The sequence below is a fragment of the Vulpes lagopus genome, chromosome 5 (genome assembly GCF_018345385.1).
Source record: "Vulpes lagopus strain Blue_001 chromosome 5, ASM1834538v1, whole genome shotgun sequence".
In the NCBI taxonomy this organism is placed as follows: domain Eukaryota; kingdom Metazoa; phylum Chordata; class Mammalia; order Carnivora; family Canidae; genus Vulpes; species Vulpes lagopus.
In genome coordinates, this window is record NC_054828.1 from 119,915,819 (window position 1) to 119,936,414 (window position 20,596).

Sequence of the window (20,596 nt, forward strand, 5' to 3'; positions counted from 1 at the left end):
GAATGCTAGGGAGGAGGGGACAACAGAGGGTGAATCAGGAAAAGGGGCTGTTTAGGGTTTTGAAAGTCTCATCACTGCATTCTCATTCACTGCTGGCTGGAATGCAAGCTGGTACAGTCACCTGGGAAAGCAGTTGGGCATAATCTCCTAAAGGTGAAGACCATGGAGCCAATGATTCAGTCTTTCTACTTCTAGCTGCATATGCTAGAGGAACTCGTGTGTGCACACCGTTGGACATGTATAAGCATATCCGGAACACAAACCGGAAACACCTCACTGACCACCAACGGTAGTGCAGCTAAGTGAATTGGGGTACATTTCTATCACTGGATTCTAAACAGAAAGTAAGATAAATAAACTTAAGTTACCTGCCATAACACAGGTAAATCTCCAAACACAATGTTGAAGATGAACAGGTCATTAAAGTCATGGAAGCATCTCAGGAAAACAAACATGATTATGACAGTAGTACAGTAGTGGGCATCAGGGTCACCACCAGCAGATAATAAGCTTGTAATTGGGTAGAGGCAGATTCAGGGCTTCTGGGATTCTGTAAATGCCCTATTGTGGGGAGCTTGGGTGGCTCAGTCCATTAACTGCCTTTGGCTTCAGTCATGATCTCAAGGTCCTGGGACTGAGATCCTGCATGGGCTTTCTGCTCAATGGGGAGTCTGCTTCTCCCTCTCCCCCCAACTCTTACTCTGTCTCTCTCTCTCTCTCTCTCTGTCTCTCTCTCAAATAAATAAATAACATCTTTTTAAAAATGCTCTATAGCTTGACTGGGTGCTGTTTTCACAAAATTTTCCATTTGTAATCACTCATTAAACCTTGCATGTGTGTGTGTGTGTGTGTGTGTGTGTATGTATACACGTATGCATATATATGTAATTCACCTTTAAATATATGTCTTTCAAAATGAAGATGTTATGAACAAGGGAGGGAGAAAGAAAAGGAAGGAGAGAGGGAGGGAGGGGCTAAGGACAGAAAGAAGGGAACTGGACAGACTTCATGGATACAAATGTCAGATCTCACCCTCCCCTCGAGTTGTTATCCAAGCTTTTGGGATGTGCTTATTGTTTGGATGGTTGGATATGTCATAATCATCCCAGATACCTTTCTCGGGAACACTAAAGGAGCCATCACCCAGAGGTGGCAGTGTAATGAAATTTTCAAATGCCAGATTCCATACAGACCTGAACCTTGCACCTCTGATCTAGATAAACTCCAAGCCAGCCGTGCCTTGGATTATAAGAACCTGAGGCTGCACTCTGCTTCTGTGAGGAACTGCCAATGTTTTGCCCTCAGGCAAAAGGGAAACCTGATTTCTTTCCCCTGACCACATCTCAGAATGTCCAGTTCCAGCAGTTAAGATCTCTCCCACCCTGCAGTTGCTAATTAAGACCACATTCAGTCACCTCTCCTGTCTCTCTGTCTCTGTCTCTCTCTCCCTTTCTTTCTCCCCCTTCCTTTTACATCGATTCGTGTCTGGTTGTCCCATTCTGTGATACTGGTCAGTGAGACACACTTTTCACTGCTTCAATCACTTCTTTATTGTCAGGACAAGGAGAGAAATACCATTATCTCCCAGAATTTCAGTCAGGTGGGGATTTATTTTTTGAGTGGCTCCCTGAGAACTGAAAAATTTTATATATACTTCAACATAACTTCATGAGGAGCCTGGGTGGTTGAGTTGGTTAAACATTTAACTCAATTATGGCTCAGGTCATGATCTCAGGGTCATGAGATCCTGCCCTGTGGTGGGTTCTGCTCTCAGACGGGAGCCTGTTTAGGATTCTCTCTCTCTCCGTGTCCCTCCCATCCCAACTCCTGGGTGTGTGCTCACTCTCTCCCTCTCTAAAAAAAAAAAAAAAAACCAGAACAAAATTAAAAATTCCCCTCTAACTTTATCAGCAGGTACTTTCTCACTAACGCAATTTGGAAATGAACTGATGTCAGGAGAATTGGAGGAATGTGGGTACAATTATTTGTTTCTCTGGAGCTTCCAACAATGGGAGGTAACAGTAGACCAACTAATACTCAACTCTTAACGGACCATATTTCTTTGAGTAACCTCTGTACCCAGCATTCAGCTCGAACTCACAACCTCGAGATCAAGAGTCACATGCTCTACTGACTGAGCCAGCCAGGTGCCCCTCAAGAGACCATATTAATGGGGTGAGTGAGCGTTCATGTTTCTAACACATAGAGAACATTCTGATTTATACACAGATATATTTTATTAAGATTTGCTCCAGCTAAAATGAAAATAATGATAATAATTCAATTCAGTATTAATACTGAATTAATGGCTTAAGCCCATACTATATGTCAGATATTGCACTAGTTGCTTGAAGCACATGATTCAGTTTAGCCTATGTCAATTGTTCTGCAGGGATGCGTGGCCTCTTTGCAAATGAAGAAACTGGACTCTGAGTACTGGAGTGAGTTGAGCTTATGGTGTGAGTGCTGTTGCTCCTTCCAGAACCAGCTCAAATTTTTTCCCTTCTCTCAGCTTCGGGAGATTCTCTGGCCGAGCTGGCCTTTAGGGTTCTCTGCTCTCTGAAAAGAAAATGCTCACTGTCTACACCAATATTTCCTCTGAATTCTCATCAATCTTGCCTCAAATGCCTCTTCCTGATTTATTAGCGTTCACATTGTCATGGATACTTCCCAGATTCCCCGACCTGGCGGGAAAAGACATCTTACAGACATATTTCCAGCTTTTGTGTCTTCTCCTCAGTTAACTCAGAGATGGCCACAACATGGAGAAGTAGTAGATATTTGACCAAAAATGGAATGTATGGATAAAAAGATGGTGACCAGGAGCACCAGGTCATTTCCTTTGCATCCATCAGTGGATGTGGAGGAAGATGGGGTGGTATAGGGTACACTTCTGTACAGCTCTAACTGCACCTACATCATATGTGGCCACTTGGCAACTGTCACAAGGCCATTCTGAACTGTCCTCTGTGGGGTGAACATTAGCATGTTCTTTTCCCTCAAGTAGGAAAGTTTATCATTGTGTCTTGGAGGTTTAACTGAGTCTGAAATATTACTTTGAACAAAAATCAAAATGTAAACTAGTGCTAGAGTTGTATATGCTGTAAGGGTGTTGAGAATGGGGTAGTGGGAGGGGTAACTTGGAGATAACGTCCCTAGAATCACCACATGTTAGCCTAGGAAGCCACCAGCAGTTCTAGGACTTTATTGCTTGTCAACTTATATACAGAGATGGGTATATCACTTAAAGTCCATGTTGGTGAGGATGCGTGTCAGTGGTGTTTCTCATTTGCTTTAAAATTCTGTCATTTTTTCCAAAATCCCTTCAGAGAATCTCCCAAACCAAAAATTAAACTCAAGGAAAGTTTCCTTTTTGCAATTTAGCAGTTTGGAGTTTTCGTGCATGGGCACCACTCCACCCCATCCCACTCCATCCTAAATTGAGTTTGAGGCTTTTTTGTTTTCACTCTTGCATAACATGAAAACGAGTGAACACATTTTACTCAAAATTTCCATCTCCAAATCTCCTAAGTGGTGTGAAAAATCCTGGAAAATCTCAGAGCAAAAGAGGACGCTAGGAAAAAATCAGGACAAGTGGAAACAGCAGTGAGGGATGTAACCTAATGTCTGTGTCAACATGCCCAACATTCCCCCAAAGATGTCTTCCTTCCAATGAGGCTGGACTGCTAGGACAAAACCAAGAGCTCAGAGCCACTTAACAGTGATGGTCATGAATCAGTCCTACCCCATTGGGTGCCTTACACACTTCTGCTTTGTCCCTTAGGGGACTCTAGGCCCAGTGCCTACAGTCTATAATATGGTCAAGATTCCACGAAAATGTTACCCCAAAAGAAGTACTGGTTCTAACATAGAAAGGAAAACTGGAAGGTTAAAATAAATGTGGTCAATTAAATATCTATGAAACAAAACATTATGTTAACTAGTAATATAGAACTCAATTTATGTATGTATGCATATACATACACACACACATATAGAGACATACATATGCATATGTATGTGGGATTTTCCAAATATAAATATGCATATATATACAATATCCAGTCGAGATATAAGTACATTTTAATATATCTGATATAATGTGGCTTGGGCCTTGAAGTATACTCTTAACAGCCCTGTCCAGCATGCAAAGTTTATACCTCATAATCCTTCATTCAGATAAATAAATGTGCTAAGTATGTGTCACATGAAGAAAGTCAAATAGATTTCCCCTTATGCACAGTTCTAGAAAGTACATCCCCTGGCTTCAAAGTACACAAAAATACACCTGATGTAGCCAGTTATTTCAGGACAAGGTACATTATGGTATAAACGAAAAGAGTAATTGGCAAATGAGTAATATCAACAATTAGAAAGGAGAGAAGGGCTGATTCTCTAACTACCATAGGAAAGGCTTCAAGAAAAAGCTGGGCTTTGGGTTAGGTCTCAAAGTAGGGTTGAAGAGGTGGATAAAGGTAGGGATATGTGCAAGAATTGAAGGAAGGACGTAGAAGGCATAAGTAGAGTCTTGACGACAGGGGCCGTGCTGAAATATCTTCCGGGGACTTGAGTACTTGAGTAAGTGCTTTCATAGAGGAGGCTTGTTAAGGACTTATGACCTTTGTGGGGATTCCAGAAAAAGTGTTCAGTTTGGGCCTCCAACAAGAGCTGCTGGTATTTGGAACTTTTTTTCTTCCCATAACTAAACTGGTAACACATTCAAGGTCCAAACTAACTGCTTCTTTATTCCATTCTGGGAAGTTTTCAGAAATTCTTTCTCAAATGGTTTCCAACAAATTGCTTAATTTCAGGCACTGTGATATTAAGACATGAATATATATTTGAGGGACTTGTCAAAATGACCTTCTGTTGGTTAAAACTTGCTATCCTTGTTATCCTTTTCTGTCAGTGATTTACCTATCTTCAAAATAAGGAGTAAAGGGATCAATTACTCTTCTAAGCCCACTCCATCTTCTCTATATTATTATATAATGGATACTTCAATCCTTTTGTTAGAGTTTTTTCAACACATTTGAATCCCCTAGTGGACTGTAAGTCCTGTATGTGTGGTGGTGGTGATGGAGGTGTCTTATCTGTCTTGATATCTCCAGGACTGAGTATCTGGCTATTAGCAGGTGCTCTTTAGGAAGACTAAAGGTAAAAATCACTTGGATAAGTGATGAAACTATAAATATACACTTCTACAAATTATGTCATGTATGCATACATACATTCATGGAGAGAAATATAGACAGAGAACTTCAGGTTGATATGATTTCCCGAAGTCAGAGGTACAATTTCCTTTCCTTTATTTTTACAGAAAGTAATAACTCTGGAAGCTTTACATGGCAGAAATTGTTATTGTGAGCCACTGTTCACAAATATTCACCCTTAGTATAATAATGAAGCTTTGGTTCCAATAGCAGGAGTGAGTTTATATTTCTTGATCTCTGATTACAGAAATAATGAGCTTAGTGCTGTCTAGAAGGAGAATTGGATCAGAGAACATAACAGGGTTCAAATCCAGCACCCCAACCAGGTTCTTCTATAACTTCAAGAAGTCACTCATTCTCTAGAAGGATTAATTTCTCCTCTGCAAAGTGAGGACACTAATGCTATCACTATTCATAGGAGTTGCTGTGAGGATAATACAAATTGGTACCCTGTTAATTGCTAAGCTTTATAAAAATATAAGAGAAACAAATCACAGATTGAAAAATCACATGAAGGACTCAATGCCCTAAGGGTTACCCCACTTCCCCAGATAGTTTCATCTCAATCTTACCCCATGTCCTGGGCAAATTAAATAGATTTTATTTTATTTTTAAAGATTATTTTAAAAAGAATTTATTTATTCATGAGAGATACAGAGACATAGGCAGGGGGAGAAGCTGGCTCCCCATGGGGAGCCCGATGTGGAACTCGATCCCAGGACCCTAGGATCATGACCTGAGCCAAAGTCAGACACTAAACCACTGAGCCACCCAGGTACCCCTAAATTAAACAGATTTTAGAGGTAAGAGAGATCACCTAGTCAAGACTCTGTTTCTTGAGGAGAAAACAAGGCTCAGTGAAGGGAAGTGGCTTATTCAAGTTCAGGGAGTAAACAAACCCACTCCTAACACCCCTTTCTCCTCAGTCACACTGTCCTCATAAGAAAACAACCTCACGTTCCTGTAGCTGAGGTTGTCTATCCATGAATAAGAACCTTCTCATGTCAACAAGAAGTATGATAAGGGTCTATGGGGAGGAAGTAGAGATGAAATAATCCTTTTGCTAGTTTCTTTTCTTTTTAAAAAAGATTGTATTCATTTATTTGAGAGAGAGAGCATGAGCAGAGGAGGGGCAGAGAAGCAGGTGGGCAGGGAGCCAGATGGACAGGAGCTTCATCCTAGGATCCCAGGATCATGACCTGAACTGAAGACATATGCTTAACTGACTGAACCACCCAGGCACCCCCCCTTTTTTTTTAAAGATTTTTTTTTCTCTTTTGCTAGTGTCATTGTGTACCATGAAATTAGCGTGATGGGGTGGAGATGCTGCGGAGTCTCACAGAGAGACTATGCATGAGTTTTGGAATCAGGCCTGGGTTTGAATGGACTCTCGGCCCCTTCTCATGCCCACCCCCACAGCACATACAGCTTACTGGCTTTGTAATCATGGTAAAGTTACTTAAATCTTAAAGTTTTAGTTCATTTCATAAAAGAGAGGGGATTGATACTAATCAATAAATAGAGGTGTGCTGAGGGTAATTAATTAAGTTCACATTTGCAAAGCACTTAGCACAGTTCCTGGTATGTAGTAAAATGCTCAATCAGTGGATGTTACTGTTTTATTATAATAATATGATTAAAGGGTTTCATTCTATCGTTAATCCATGATTCTCTGCTTTATCTAATGATGGGATAGATACTTCTCAGAATAGATAGAAAAACAGAAGAAGACAATTAGATACCTTCTAAGTAATTTGGTCTACTTTGGCTAGTTCCAAATTTTTGAGATTTTTTTTAAGGTTGACCACCATGAATACTATTACGACTATACAAAAGCATGGAATGGATATTTTCAATTAATAAATGCTTATTAATAAGCTAGACATTTAAAAATGATATATAGATGGTTACAAATACAGCTATGGTAGTAATTTTTACAAAAGTGTGAGGAGAAATTCAAAACTTGAATATCTGGGAACAAACCAAGGGTTACTGGAGGGAGTTGGGTGGGGGATGGTCTAAATGAGGGATGGGTATTAAGGAGGGCACTTGTGATGAGCACCGGATGTTAAGTGATGAATAACTAAATTCTACACTGGAAACTAATATTACACTGTATGTTAAGTAACTGGAATTTGTTTTTTAAATGGCGAAAGAAAAAAAAGAAACTAAATTGAAACAAATAAAAAAAAAAACAAAATTTGTACATGTGAAACAACATTCTTCCTCCATATAGTACAAGAAATGTATTAGACACCTGTCGATGGTGATCAACTGGGTGGAAAACCACCCAGAGATGAAGAAGGGGAGTTCTTTAAGCACCTACACAGTTGTTCCCAGAATGCACAGGGAACCACAATCCACCAGAGAGTCCACAATGCCGCAATGCTAACATGAAACATTGCTACACATTCATTATGTATTCCAAGTGGCATGTCATGCATAGTCAAGAGGGAGGACTTTTCATCTGCCCCTTGCATTAGAGTACAAGCAACCAATTCAGCTATGGCCCTGGCACTTACATATAGGAGACAGTTGCTCAGAGATGAGAAACACATACGAATGAAGAGAAGCACATGTGAATAACCTATATGGAGTCAGGCTTAACCTTAGGTTCATAGCATCTGCACTGAGGAAGAGAAGTATTTCTTTCTGGGGCCCTTGCATGAAATATTTTTCAACTAAGATTTTATTTTTTAGAGCAGTTTCAGATTCACAGCAAAACTGAAGGGAAGGTACAGAGATTCCCCATGTATCCCCCACTCCACACATACACAACCTCCCCTATTATCCACACCCCCCACCTGAGTGATACATTTTTTTATACTTGATGAACTTCTATTGATACATCACAATCACCCAAAGCCTGTGGTTTACATTAGTGTTCACTATTGCCATTCATTCTGTGGGTTTGGACGTGGGTATGATGTCATGTATCCATCGTGATGATATTACACATGGTAATGTCACTGCCCTAAAAATCCTCTGTCCTCTGCCTTTTCATCCTTTCCCCTATAGTCTTTGGCAACCACTGATCTTTTTTACTGTCTCCAGCATTTTGCTTTTTTTCACCATGTCATGTTTTGAATCCTACAGTTTGCAGCCTTTTCAGATTGGCTTCTCTCACTTAGCAATGTGCATGTAAGGGAACTCCACATCTTTTCATGGCATCATAGCCCATTCTTTTTAGTGCTGAATAGTATTCCATTGTTGGAAGGACCATAGTATGTTTAATTATTCAGCTACTAGAGGACATTTTGGTATCTTCTAGGGTTTGGAAATTATGAATAACGTTGTATAAGCATAGCGCAGGTTTTTGTATCTCTGTAAGTTTTCAATTCCTTTGAATAAACCTCTTGAAATAAAAAAAAACGCACATAACAGTACTTCACTTTCCCTAGTGTACTAAAAATAAATTTGGCTGCATATAACAACAACAACAACCAAACATTCCAGAAGCTTTAGCAAAGCACACATTTCTGTTTGCTTATCTATTACATAAAAAAAGTAAATAGTTGGGGGTCAATTATGATAGCTCTGAGGTCATCAGAGATTAGTCTAATTTTATTTTTATTTTCCACTTTCCTTAGCATATAAAGTTCATCCTCAAGTTTACATCATGGTTGTAAGATGTCATCAGCAATTCTAACCATCCCATCCACATTCCAAACTGCAGGAAAGAAAGCGAGAAGCACAGATTCCCACACCTCTCCGCTGAGTTGACCCCAGAATCTTCTGGGAAGATCTGCCCACCCCTTCAATGCCTTGACTTACCTTGATTTATAAGGTAAATCAAGTGGCCATTGGCCACTTAAAGCTGCAAAGTAGACTGAGATATGTATTCTTTTAGCTGTGTATACTGCTGCACTGAATCAAGTCACGTGTCTGTTTGTAAAACAGGAGAGAAAGAACAGGACACAGGCAACTTCGTCTCTACTACAGCTCACATTCAAACCAAAACTTAATGGGTGCATATGATTTCCTGAAGTCAGAAATACAATTTTTTTATATTTTGACAAAAATATAACATTTCTGGCCAACACTTTTGTATTGATTTATGGCTTATAAAAAATCATCTTTACATGATTCTGTCAAATCTTCTTTACAAAATAAATCATATGTATTATCTGTTTCTCACATCATCATGAGAAGTAAATATTTTGTGTACATTATCAAAGAATGAAATGAGCTTAGAAAATCTTAGTACCTTGCCCAGGGCTAAACGGTTAGTAAGAGGATGTGACAACAATTGAACCAGATCTGAGGAACTCCAAAGCTCATGTCTTTTTATCTGCAAATTGATTAACACCTGTCAATCCTCCCTAAATTATTTTTGGACTTATGAGTTACAATTTTCCATTTATTCCATCCCTTAATTGTAGCCCACTATTTCTTTTCAAGGGGGTTAAGTAAAATCAAAATTATTTAATCCAGGATAAAGGGGAAAAATGAAAATAAAGAAAATTTACTTGCAGGGATTATCTACAAAGTTCTTTTGAAATCCATGATCCACTTTACCTTCACTACTATTGACATGTCGGAATAGATCATTCTTAGATGTGGGGGCTGTCCTGTGCAACTCTTTCTGACACACTTTGACTTTCTTCATATCTCAAAATATTTGGAAGGTTGTTCTCTGATTATTTTTCTGTATAACCTCACAGGTGTGAGCCATAACAAAGCAACACAGTAAAGCAGACACTGGGTCACATGACTAGCAGAACATGTGAATAACAAAGAGAAGATAAACAATGAATAAGGAGCTGTGAAAGATTTGAAGTGTTTGTACCTAGTCCTTTGGGAGGATCCCAAATAGCTCTTTGTCCTGCTTGGGCTAAACATCCATTTGCTTTAAAGACTGGGGTTGCGCATAGTTTTTTCAACTGGCTCTCTCTAGTGCTAAGTTCACAGTAATAATAGTTTTGACCACATATCATATGATGAGTTTACTGAATATTGCATGGGACATACTCACACTAAAACAATTCTTTTCAATCCTCAATGAAGAGACTCAGTATTTACCTTAAGTTTATTTAAAATGATCTGAAATTCTAATTTAACTGAATGTTCTGTGTTTTTTATCTGCTAATTCTGTCAACAGCTCTTCAAAGGATTAGATAAAGTAATGCGTAGCCAGAGAGATTAACTCCAAGGTCACACAATTATTTATTTATTTATTTATTTATTTATTTATTTATTTATTTTAATCACACAATTTAAAAATGATGTCAGAACTCACACTCAAATATGCCCCTGCAAGATCTTCGGTCTCAGCATATTTTCTCAAGCCCTGCAAATAAAAACAACCTTCACATTCCCTAACAATTAAAGAAGATAACTATTGATCGATTATCCTTACAGAGGGATCACATGAAAGCTATAAAGAATCCAAAATCTGGCTACTGAACAATGGCTCAAGCATGTGATATCTTTAATGTCTTCCAGATCATTAAGAGAAACAAAACACAAAAAAGACAAAGAAGTGCCTCTCAGTGGTTTTAAACAGAGAGTGATTCTTTACCCAGGGGGACTTTGATAATGTCTGGAGACATTTTTAGTTGTCACAACTGGGGGTGCTACTGGAATCTAGTGGGTAGAAGCCAGGGATATTAATTATTCTTCACTGCACAGGACAGCCCCCACATCTAAGAATGATCTATTCCCACATGTCAATAGTCCTGAGGTTGAGAAACCCCAAATTGAAATAATCTGTTGGGGTTGTAATGTTTTTCTTTTAATTCCAAGTTGCTATACTAAACACAGAGAGCTGGAACATGGAGGTTTGGGGGGCATCCATGAAAGGGTGGTTCTATATTCCAAATAGTCACAAAACCACATCCCTTCATTCATGGTATTTTCTGGAGCATGCAGAAGTGCAGGAGGGATGGAGGTGGTGGTAGCAGGAGCCTGTGGAAACTAGCATCTTGTAACAGCTCCACCACATCTTTACCAATTAAAGCTGGTCTTTTCAGAAGTGTCTTTTCTGTGTTTCTTGGGTTTTCTCTTTTGTGGCGACACTTGCATTGGTTTTCTGTGTGGACTATTCGAACCCAAGAGTGTCTTAGTTTTTTTTTGGACAACTCAGTGCCAAAGACCACATGTACATGAAAATGGAATTGGTGGGCAGCCCGGTGGCTAAGTGGTTTAGCGCTGCCTTCAGCCCAGGGTGTGATCCTGGAGACCCAGGATGGAGTCCCACATCGGGCTCCCTGCATGGAGCCTGCTTCTCCCTCTGCCTGTGTCTCTGCCTCTCTCTCTCTCTCTCTCTCTCTCTCTCTCTCTCTCTTTCTCTGTCTCTGTGTCCCTCATGAGTAAATAAATAAAATCTTAAAAAAACAAACAAACAGGGATCCCTGGGTGGCGCAGCGGTTTGGCGCCTGCCTTTGGCCCAGGGCGCGATCCTGGAGACCCGGGATCGAATCCCACATCAGGCTCCCGGTGCATGGAGCCTGCTTCTCCCTCCGCCTGTGTCTCTGCCTCTCTCTCTCTCTCTCTCTGTGACTATCATAAAAAAACAAACAAACAAACAAACAAACAAACAAACAAACAGATAAAAGTCCTCACATACTATTTGCAATGAGGATCTTGAAGCATATACGTTAGGTTAAAGCAACTCTCTGTTTGTAGCTTCTTCATTCTATTGACCAAGTCAATTTTATGTATCATTGTAGAGACAGCTTGCCCTCCCTCAACTGGAGGAAGAGGACTATCTTGTGAAATTTGTTTGTTTAAACACTTTCTCCCTTTTTGCAGGGCGGGTGGTTAGAAAGAGCAAAATAACTTTTTCCTCAAACAAACAAATGCAAGAAATACCCAATTCTGGTTGACAGAACTTGGTAAACAATGGCTGGTTTTTAAATGTTGATGGCCTTGGGGTACATTTGACTGTGAGTGGTGCCTTTAGCATCTCTTGACAGCTGAGAATTTATAAAGTGAGAAACACCAGACTGACCTTGGCTCTGTGTTGCCAAACTCCAATAGGACATCACTCAGAGTGGGAGAGTGGTCTTCTTCCAGGGGCCTAAGGAGGGCCGCCAGGGCAAACTCTTAGGGGGGCTGGATTCTTTAAGGTTTTCTACGAATAGAAGTTGCCATAAGGGTCTGATTAATTTCAAGATTCTTCTGTTCCTGGTCCACATCAGAATTACAGAACACCCAAAGCCAGAAGGGAACTGATTTCTGAAATGGAGAGACGTGTGTCAAGAATCTAGAAAGAGCAGCCTAAAGTCAGATTTAGATGTCTTTCCTCTTTGTTCCCTTAGCATCTTGTTCCTTGAAACTTCCCACATTGTGTGAGCATCTATTTTCACTCTTGTTTTTCTCCAGGAGTCTGTGAACACCATGGGGATAGAAAGCAAGTTAAATTATTCTTTTAACTGCAGTGCTTTGCATACAATATCTATCACATAGAATGTGCACAATAAATAAAAGAGGAAGAACAGGGAGAAACAGAAGAAAGGAAGAAGGGAGGGAGAAAAGGAGGCAAGAAGGAGAGAGGGAAAGAAAGGAGAAGGAGGGAGGGAGAAACAGATCACTTGCCCAAGGTTGATCTTTGGCTAACAGCAATAAAATAATATTCTTCAATCCAATAAAGTTCATCAGGTAAATGATTATTATCTTAGAATCATTGTCTCTTTGTGATAAAGCGTAAAACATACCCTACTTCTGCACTGCCCAGGACCTGGCTCTGCATCATCAGGAATCTCATCTTTTTGGCTCACCATCCCACCTAGCTCTCCTGGTTTCCTCATGAACCAGCAATCCTCAATCCCCTGCTCATTTGCCTGTGTGTGCTAGCACTCCATTTCATTGGCCCTATTCAAACTGGTCCTAATGATCCAATGCCAGATACCGTATCTGCAATCTGATGGGAAACCCTGAGGATGCTGCTCCTGGTAACAGCCCAGATGCTTACTTACCTCTCTGGGCATCAGGAGTTCACAATGGTACCAAGCTCAGGTTCCCAGATACCGGACTGCGAATCCTGCCCCTTGGAAAGGGAATTAAAGAAAGTAATGTTTTCAAACAAGGCTCCTCAGCAGGCAAGGCCTACAAAATGCTAGTGTTTCTTTCCTATATCAAGCCATATCTAAAGCCAGCATAGACATGTAGAAAAATATCCAACTCCCCTGTCAGCCAGTTCACCTATGACTGGTGGTAAAAGGCTGCCATGAACTAAATGACAGAGGTGCTATCTCTACATGACTGATTATTTTATTTGTGGTTGTTCTTTGATGTGCATAAACTTTAAGACCAGAAACTCCCTATTATCAATCATCAGAGTCCCACCACTGGACAGCTACTTTTATTGTATCTTGCAAGCTTTAAGGCAATGCATTACAAACTCCAGATTTATCTGAAGGGTGCACTAAAGCATAAGTTTTTTGTGTGTAGATTAGACTGAGGTAACAAAAATTTCCATATATGTATCATTGAACATAAGAGCAGTTTATTTCTAAGTCACTTAATATCTCAGGATGGTTCCAGGTCTGTGGATGGCAGCTGAGGGGACAGAAGGTCCTGATTCCATTCAGTCTTAAAGATTAAAAATGCATGAAATACCAAAAATGAGAAATTTAATGGGCCATACTTGGAAGGGGCACTCATGATTTCATTGGCTAGAGCTCAATCACATGATCACAACTAAAGCAAGGGAATCTGGGAAATGTAGTCTAGTTCTGTGCTCAGGAAAAATGGGAGAATAAATGTTGGCATACAGCTAAAGCATCCATCAAAATAAGCAAATCTCTATTAAAAGTGAAAGAGAATTGAGTTCTGTATAAGCACTGGTTTCCCCAAGAAGATGACAAACAGGAAAATGTGTCTGGGGTTTAGAGAGAGTATGGCAGGTAGAAGTAGGAGACTAAAAGAGAAATGAGATGATGGGAAAAACCAGCTTTGCGATCTTTTTCGTATATCAGGTCATCACCTGGGAAGTTAACATAGTCTCTAGGTTTCTCATTATTGTCCCAAAGCTGTGAAGGCAACTGTTCTCTTTCTCTATGAGAGTCATGCAGTTTGGTATATTCTTTGCAATAAATTAGGAAGTAGAGTTGTTTTTGCCATGCAGGTAACCTTCACTATGGGATCCATGAGAGAAGGTATCCATTGCTGATCCAGGGTATTTCCAGAATTGGTGGTAGTTTGTGATTTAGTATAAAAGAATGGCACTGTACAAATCGGTCTTTGAAAATAAAAGCTATAGCACTCTGAAAAATAAGATTTCTACTTTGCAACTCATTTATAAATGTCAAAGAGGTCAAATCCAAGTTCAAAAGGGAAAAATTGATTTAGTAACTGAAAAACAGTCAAGTGAAAAGTGGTAATCACCATGATTACACAAATCCTTAATGTGTCCAAAAGCAGTGAGCTTTAAAAAAATCTGCATGCAATTGCATATTTTTTTTCTCTTTTTCTACTATTTATTCTAAAACCAAGACGTAGGTGGAAAATTTTATTAGCATCTGGGTAAGGCCCCCTGCCAGTCTAGAAAACCTTCATTAATCATTGAGATGCTCACCCCCATTTTTTAAAGAACAATGACTCACCAGGACTTACACAGCAATCAGGGCAAAGGTAACTGAATGTTGAATTTTCAAACTTTCCTCTCTTAGAATGTCTTCACTTCTGGAATGTAAGACTGCTCTAAGCGAATATGCATGTGTTTATGAGAGAGAAGTAGGGAAAGGAAAATGAACTGTAACTGAGAGGTGATATTTATGTTAGGATTTCCTCTCCTTTTCAGTTTTAGGTTTAGTCTTAAGCACCTTTGCCCCAAGGGAAGAAGGAGCTCTGGAGAGCTGAAGCAGGCTCATCTAATTGCTTGTACCTCACCGTTGAGCTGGAAGTGCACTGCGTCACATACTCTCCCATACCCTTCATCCAGTATGTTCCGGAAAAGACACAGTGAGAAGAGGAGGCAGATGAAGTCCTTGGGGACCAGGACAGAGATGGTGTGACCATCATTCCTTTCAAAGGAGATGCATTCCAACCTCACTCTTTGTCACAGCACATGTACAGCAAATCTGGTCTTAATCCACCTCATCTGGCACTGAAGTTACTCTCTGACGGGAAGAACAGTCAACAAAATACCTGGGAAAAAAAGAGACGTTGCAAAATGCTTCAATTTCTGCTTCAAAGCATTGAAAAAAACTGTGAAATATATTGATAAATAGGGGGAAAGTTGGCAATAAATCGATAAAGAGCTTATATTCTCTTCCCTTTAGCTTTGCTGCCTTTCTTACCAAGTTATGCTTTCTTCTGCATGTCATCAGCTCTTCCCCAGAAACTTACAGACTGATTGGTTTATCAGTAAATGGGCTCACTTCCCCATCCTTGCATAGACGTAGAGAATTGTGTAGCCTAGTATCGGTACACATGAGAAGACAGGTCATCTGTTTTCATCAGATGGCCCCAACGGAAGGAGGCATCCTGGTCTCTTTTGCTCAGGTGACTGGGGGAGTTAATCCATTTAACCTCCAGGGCTCAGGCTGCTTCCTCTCCTGTGATGAGGTGCACAGTTTGGCTTGTTCTCTCGGGTCAGCAGCTGCAGGAAGAAGAAATGGAAACTCTTCATTGTCATCGAGCCTCTTTTTCTGCCAAAGAACAATTGATCCCTGAAACTGCTAGCAGAGGGAAGAGGCTTTCCAAGGACAGCAAAAGAAAGAGACAAACTAACTCAAATGATCAGCCTCCCTTGGGACAGGGAGTAGTCTACAAGCAAGCAATAACAGGAGAGTGTGGAGGGCGGCAGAGACTGCCAGGGAAGCAGAATGTCCTGTTCCAGCCCTTTAGGGGCAGGAACACAGGAGAGATCTGGGAATCCTGCTGTGATCCTATAAGAGCCTCTAGGATGCACTTAATAGGACTCTTTCTGTAATGTAATGTGATTACATTCCTTTTTAAATGTGTTGCATAAAATGTTATTCAAATCAAAGGAGATCTAATTCCAACTAAGTCATAAATCCTTAAGACAATACTGAGAGAAATAACCTCGGGGATAGTTAATCATCACTGGTCTTTAGTGAATACAGTTTCAACTTTGGGGCTCATTTCTACAAGAGCAATTGTAGAAAATAAGCATGCTGGAGGTCAGGTGCATGTTCTGACCTCACCCAGATGAAACTGGGAAAGAATTAAATGGTTAAAAAAGAACCTCTGCAATAAGAACAGGTTTGCCACTCACAGATTCTCTGAAAGAAATGCTAAATCATATACTTAAGGCAAGAAGAAAAATAAACCCAGAAGAGAATGGGACCGAATAAGAAGTAACATGAGAACAGATGATGGTAAAAATATGGCAGTGTGTCAAAATTTTATCAACCACAAATATCAGTAATATTTGGGGAAGTTAACATCAGAATGTGATGTAATTACAAGAAAGTAAAAACACAGAGGACAAGAGAAAGAAATTGAGAGAGAAATTAAACCTTTCTGAGATTCCTGTCTTATTTAGGAGAATGAGATATTAATTTTAAGGTTTGTTAGAAGGATGTAAATATATGTTTTCCTATTACATACTAATATTTTTCTTTTATTAAAATTTTTTAAAAAACAAAAAATAAAAAGAATTAAAAACCCCAAAGCAAAAATATAGTATAATGTATAGTATAACTGATTAATTTTGAGTTCTGAGTACATGGGGACTTTTCTATTATTTTAAAATTATTCTTAAAATTATTCACCAAATTGAAAAGGGAAAGAAAATGTGAGGAATAGAAGGGAGGGGAGGGAGACAGAGAGAAAGGGAACCTAGTTATGGAGCAAAGTGGTCATATTTGAGAGAAAATTATGTAACCAAATAAATAAAAGAAGCCCATGCTGAGGCTAATCCAAAAAGAGGGCAGTGGTCTTGGGTAGAGCTGTTTAAAGGGACTGACTCTCTATGGAAATCAATCAATAAAGACATTTCTTGGTGTGGGGAAGAATGAGTAAAAAATTAAGATTTTCTGCAAGCGGTAACCAGGAAATAAAAAAGTAACATTGCAGAGAACAGAGAACCTAGGATTAGTAAGAGGGATCCAAGAGGCTAAGTTCCAGTTCCTCCAACTCTCTAGCTAGAGGGTCACATAAGAATTATAATAAGCAAGGGTGCCTGGATGGCTGTCAGTTTTGTTTTTGTTGTTTTTTTTGTTTTTGTTGTTGTTGTTGTTTTTAGCTCAGTCAGTTAAGCATCTGCCTTTGGCTCACTCAGGTAATGATCCCAGGGACCTGGGATGCAGCCCCACCCACATTGGACTCCCTGCTCAATGGGGAATCTGCTTCTCCCTCTCCCTCTGACCCTCCCCCTGCTTATGCTGTCTCACTCTCTGTCTCTCTCAAATAAATAAACAAAATCTTTAAAAAAAAGAAAAAGAATTGCAATAAGCAGAGTCTCAAAGCCCATATTAGAATTCTTAATGTTCTACTTCAGATATGATGCATGAGTTGTCTCCATTCATGAGTTCATGTCCAGTCTCATTTATGGTAAGGGCTCAGTTCTTCACAATGCTTTTGTCATCTTCACTGAGTCCCAAGTTAAAGATCCTTTCCAGTGTTCTTTTGGAATCTATATGGATGGTAGGCCAGGTGGTCATGGAGGCGAACAGTGAGTAACATTTTAGCCATTCTCACCTAGGGCTGGCTTTGGGTCTTAGCCTACTGAGCACCATCATCCATCACTTAGACATTAGTGTTGGAATCCCCACGCAAGCTGGACACACAGTGGGCAAGTTCTAGAGAAAGACTGTTTGGCCCAGTGGGTTCCCTCCAACTGTTCTGAGTAGCCCCATGGGGAACCCAGCTCGGAGATGCTGTTCTTCCAAATGGAGCCTTGAAGCGAAAGAACTCAGGTACAGATCTAAGTGAAGTGAGGAGCTAAGAAAATGGGCCTGGGAATCATGGCTGGGCATCATCACAATGAAGGAAATGCCCCATAGACATGTTCCATATTACACTAGCGTGACCCCCCTTTGAATGAAACAAACATAGGGTGTGTGTGTTTGTGTATCAGGTACATGTTTAGGGCCTTCTTACTCATTATTTCATTAATTTTGCACAACTCCCCAAAATAGACAATGTCTACTATGTTTGCTCAGGAAGGCTAAGTGTCTTGTTGAAAAGTACATAGCTTGTAAATGACAGAATTGTCATTAGAAGCCAGGTCTGTTTAAATTTGAAGCTCATAGCTGACTCATTTGGAGCTGAATGGGAGGCAATATAGACTAATGGGTAGGGCCATGGTGAAGACAGACCTAGCATCTCTGTTGAGAGAATGGTTTTCATCTGAACATAATGTCTGAGGCTTATGGGGGCCTACATGGAATGGGAAGAGATGGAAAAATGGAATATCAGCATGAAGATATCCAAGAAAATGGATAAAATGGTTATTTTATAAGTGACATCAAAGGTAGCTTGCACTGGTATTTATTTCACTGTTTAATAGCACACTTTTCAGCAAGTTGTTAAATATCATCTTATTAAAGCCAACTACTCACCCTGTAAGAATGAAATTGTGTATGTTTTGTTGTTCTCGTGAGTTACAAGGAAGTTTAAAAGTTGTCCATTACTCATTGTAAGTTGCAAAAAGGAAAAGCATGGAGCAATTTTTCATTTGGAAATCAGCTTGTAACTAAACCGAATAAACAATGAAATAAGTTTATTTTAGATTAACTTTGGGATGCTGGAGCTAGGAAATAGGTGGGAGGTTGTTGGGTCCATCCCTGGCCTCCAGAAGGACCTCCAGTTAAATGGATACAGATCTCCCTTCTTGCAGTGATCCTCTACCAGAGGTGATGTTGCCCCAACCCCTGACCTCCAGAAAATATTTGGCAAAGAAGGTTCTGAAGACATTTCTAGTTGTCACAACTGAAGTGTGCTACAGCATCTGGTGGGTAGAGGTCAGGGATGCTGTTAAACATCTGACAATACATAGGACGGTCTCCACAACAAAGAATTGGCTCAAAATATCAAATGCCACGGCTGAGACGGCCTGCCTCATTGGAAGAAAAACAGGAGGCCTCCCGTGGAGTGAATGAGTAGAATGCAGACACCCAATGACCCCAATGCTAGCCTCTATGACTTTCCAGATTTAACAGAGTCAGCCGAAGAAGTGACCAAGCTAATACTTGACCTAAAATGCCGTGTGCATTTTACTCTGTGTGCCTTAGCCTGACCGCTGATCAATTTCCATGTGTTTCTGCAACACAATAAAATCTAACTCCACTAAATCACTCCTCTTCAACATGGCCCACAGTTAAGCACTATCACGATGCATTTGAGTTTCGAGGCAATATTTCTATGCATAATGCACATCTTAAAAAATAATGACATTCTGGCCAGTGAGTTCCCGATCACAGCTCACTGCAGGAAATTAATAATTTCTCTGAGCAGCTGTTCTAACCACTGACTTCAAGAAATGATATTGTAATATTAAATTGCAGATTACTATCTTTCGGGGGAAATAATCTCTTTAAAATGATCCATTCTCTGGTTTTAATGAGAAAATCGGCCATTTGGAGGTTGATGCCAAAAGAATTCGTTCATTATGTTTTAGAGTCTCCATTCCAGGTTAGAAGGATGTTTCAGGATTTATGATAGATCTAACTCAATTCTGCACTCAGTTCAGAGATTTAGGGAAACTGAGGTCCGGTCACTTATGAGTAGCAGAACAAAGGGTTAATGTAGAAGCCTGGCAGGCAGGCCTCTGGAACATTCTCAGCCATATCTGTTGAGACACTCCTTGCTGCTTCATCTGCTGCGTCAAGACAGGCTCAGGGAGAAAGCTGGGGCAGCTCTGCTCCCACTCTGGGCTGCCTAGTATCCTTCTACCCAGTGACTTAAATAACATTTAAGGCACATGGCTTTTAAGAGAAACTTGAATAAACCTCGACAAAATGTTCTCTCAGTGTCAACGAGCAGGACCACTGAGGAGCAACAGACACTGACCTCATCCCCAGAGTCTGCCCCACTGTAAGGACATACTGCTCTCTGTGCTCTGTTCTCACTTCCTCTGGGTGGTCAGCGGCTTTAAGGGTAGAGGACAGAGGCCCATGCGGGCTTCAGCATCCAGCACCTCCAGCCTGTCTTCCCACTGATGCCACTAACTTGGACACCTTTCCTGCTTGCCCACTATTGCCTCTTGGTTCGGTGAACGGGCTGCTGCTGGAGGCTCTTGAACGAATGGCCCAGCCTGCATACTCAGTGAGTCCATGAGGCAGCATGGGAGTGCTGGTCTACAGTCCTGGCCCATGTCTCCCTCTCGTCTTGGTAGGGCCTGGGAGGCAGGGCTGCCTGCTGAGGCTCTATGTGTGGCTCCCGGTACCTCTTTGCAAGAGACAGACTTGAAGCAGATCCTGGAGTGTGAGTGGTCTTGTACAGTGACAGGTGGGAAGGGTGGGGTGTAG

General features: G+C 40.5%; 1 long non-coding RNA gene across 1 annotated transcript in view; it reads right to left on the reverse strand.

Annotated features, from left to right (window-relative positions):
- Positions 1-12,091: 12,091 nt before the first annotated feature.
- The window catches only part of LOC121491464, a 32,576-nt gene continuing 24,071 nt past the window's right edge, over positions 12,092-20,596 (reverse strand). Inside the window, exons 3-6 of the long non-coding RNA XR_005987989.1 lie at positions 15,458-15,759; positions 15,089-15,305; positions 13,133-13,203; positions 12,092-12,288 (exon numbers count right to left, since the gene is read on the reverse strand). This is a non-coding gene — a long non-coding RNA (uncharacterized LOC121491464). The remainder of the gene's footprint in view (positions 12,289-13,132; positions 13,204-15,088; positions 15,306-15,457; positions 15,760-20,596) is intronic.